The sequence below is a fragment of the Saccopteryx leptura genome, chromosome X (assembly GCF_036850995.1).
Source record: "Saccopteryx leptura isolate mSacLep1 chromosome X, mSacLep1_pri_phased_curated, whole genome shotgun sequence".
Taxonomy (NCBI): Eukaryota; Metazoa; Chordata; class Mammalia; order Chiroptera; family Emballonuridae; genus Saccopteryx; species Saccopteryx leptura.
The window spans coordinates 99,836,660-99,839,852 of NC_089516.1; positions in this window are offsets into that span (position 1 = coordinate 99,836,660).

Below are 3,193 nucleotides of genomic sequence, written 5' to 3' on the forward strand. Positions count from 1 at the left end.
ATATATTTGACAATGTGTCTGATAAGGTGTTAATAACCAAAATTTATAAAGAACTTGTAAAACTTAATACCAGGAAGACAAACAATCCATTCCAAAAATGGGCAAAAGAAATGAATAGACAATTCTCCAAAGAGGAAATACAGATGGCCAATAGGCATATGAAAAAATGCTCAACATCACTAATCATTAGAGTAATGCAAATTAAAACCACAATGAGATATCACCTCACACCAGTCAGAATGGCGCTCACCAACAAAACAATACAGAATAAGTGCTGGCGAGGACGTGGAGAAAAGGGAACCCTCCTGCACTGCTGGTGGGAATGCAGATTGGTGCAGCCACTGTGGAAAACAGTATGGAGATTCCTCAAAAAATTAAAAATCGAACTGCCTTTTGACCCAGCTATCCCACTGTTAGGAACGTACCCCAAGAACACCATAGCACTGTTTGAAAAGAAGAAATGCACCCCCGTGTTTATGGCAGCATTGTTCACAATAGCGAAGATCTGGAAACAGCCCAAGTGTCCGTCAGTGGATGAGTGAATTAAAAAGCTTTGGTACATATATACTATGGAATACTACTCAGCCATAAGAAAAGATGACATCAGATCATTTACAACAACATGGATGGACCTTGATACCATTATACTGAGCGAAATAAGTAAATCAGAAAAAACTATGAACTATATGATTCCATACAGAGGTGGGATATAAAAATGAGACTCAGAGACATGGACAAGAGTGTGGTGGTTACACGGTTGGTGGGAGGAGAGGGAGAGGGTTGGGGGAGGGGAGGAGCACAAAGAAAACCAGTTAAAAGGTGACGGAAGACAACTGGACTTTGAGTGATGGGAATGCAGCATAAGCAAATGTCAAAATAATCTAGAGCTGTTTTCTCTGAACATATGTACCCTGATTTATCAGTGTCACCCCATTAAAATTAATCAAAAAATAAAAATGAAAAAATAAAAAAGGAAAGAAAAAGAGAGAGAGAAAGAGAGAAAGAAAAAGAGAAAGAGAAAGAAAGAAAGAAAGAAAGAAAGAAAGAAAGAAAGAAAGAAAGAAAGAAAGAAAGAAAGAAAGAGAGAAAGAAAGAGAGAAAGGAAGAAAAAGGAAGGAAGGGAGGGGGGAGGGAAGAAGGGAGGGAGGAAGGGAGATGATAGATAAATGCATGATTGATAAATAGATGATAGATAGATAGATAGATAGATAGATAGATAGATAGATAGATAGATAGACATAGATAGATAAAGTTGTTCTTAAAGATATTGACAAGCAACCTACATAGGCAGGACTTTATATGATACTTTCCTTGAAAGATGACCTGCACATGAGTTGAAGTTCACATACATGCAAGCATTTCTCAGAGGACAGTTTTCCAATTTGTGAAATGGGGAAATTAACATCAAGCAGAAAGTGTTAGAATTTCTGGGATGAAGAGACAAAGTACAGTTCAAGGCTACTGTACAGGGCTAAATTCAGGGGCAAAATCACAGACAGAAGAGAATCACAAAGAAATTAGTTCTAAATATGCAAATGAGTTCCCTTCAAATCATCAAGAGATTCGTAAGCTACCCATGTGCAGAGTGAAACTTTAAGAAACAAGTGGTATTTTGGAGCTAATGCATACCAACTCATTAAAGATGATAGTGCATATCTCTTTCCAACTGCACATTCTATGACATTACTTGATATTGTCCATGGCAAGAATATTTACATGTAAATCAACAAATAATACCAATTAGGGTTTATCCACCCCCTGGAGAGTTAGCTTATGGAATCTGAAAGCATACAACAATATAAAGCCTTTTGGTAAAAGTAAACACATAGACAAATAGAGATTCCTATAATACTATACTTATAGTGAATAAGCCACCTTTAATTCAAGTATAGAATTTAAAGAATAAAACTATATTAAAGGACACAAAATATTTAAAGACATAGTTTGTGACATTGACCATAATATGATAAATGTAGAAATAAATAACAGAAGGAAAACTGGAAAATTCACAAATATGTCGAAATTAAACAATGCAGGAAAAATGATCACAGATAAAAGCATACAACTACAGGAGAGAAAAAAGAATACTAACTGTTTAAAACAATGATAATAATATCCTGTCATGTTTTTATCATGATAAAATATATATAACATAACAATTAACTTCCATAATGTTTTAAACATACATATAAATAAAATATTTAACAAATGTTGAGAAATCAGTAAATAGAATGATGCTGTTATATGATGCTTACATGTTCAGGAAGTGGTAACAATACTAATCTAACACTGACTAGTATAAATCAAGGGTACATATTTATAATCTCTAGGGTAATTTATTATACTACCATGTATTTTCCCTTGGCCTGAAGTATCCCCTTTCATGTTTCTTATACTGTGAATCTGCTGGCAAAAAAAATAAATAAACTTTTATTTGAAAATATGTTTTTAAAAAGGAAGTATAAAAGAATGTACCACCATAAAGCAATAGACAATAAAATGATGTAATAAAAATACTTGAATAAGGAGAAGAAAGCAGGAAAGGAAACATAACCAAAGAATAGATATATATAAGTAGTAAGTAGCAAGATGGTAGCTATAAGTCCCATTATATTTTATCATTACTTTCAATGTAAATAGAGTAAAAACTTCAACTGAAATACGTGATGGGACTGCCTTTTCTTTTATAGAAAAATAATGCAACTACATGCTGCTTAAAAGAAACTCAGATTAAATAATAAGATATAGAAAAGTAGAAAGTAAAAAAAGGTAAGAATATATCAAACGCAAACACTAAAAAACGAAGTCAACGGAGTTATATTTAATGAGACCAGCAGCAACTTGATACCAAAACCTAACAAGGATATAACAAAATAAGAAAATTGCAGGCCAATAAAGATCATAAACATAGACGCAAAAAATTCTAAACAAAACATTAACAAAATAAATCCAGCAATGTTTAAAATGAATCATAAATAAAGTTTTTCCCAGTAATGGAATTTTGATTAAATATTTGAAAGTCAACCAATGTAATTCATTATATCAGCAGAATAAAAGAGAAAACTGCCAATAGATGCAGAAGAGGCATTTGATAAAATTTAACTTCTGCTCACGATTTAAAAAAAACAAATAAACATACTGAACATACATGTTAAACTAGAAATAGAAACTTCTCTAACAAGGGTTATTTTTT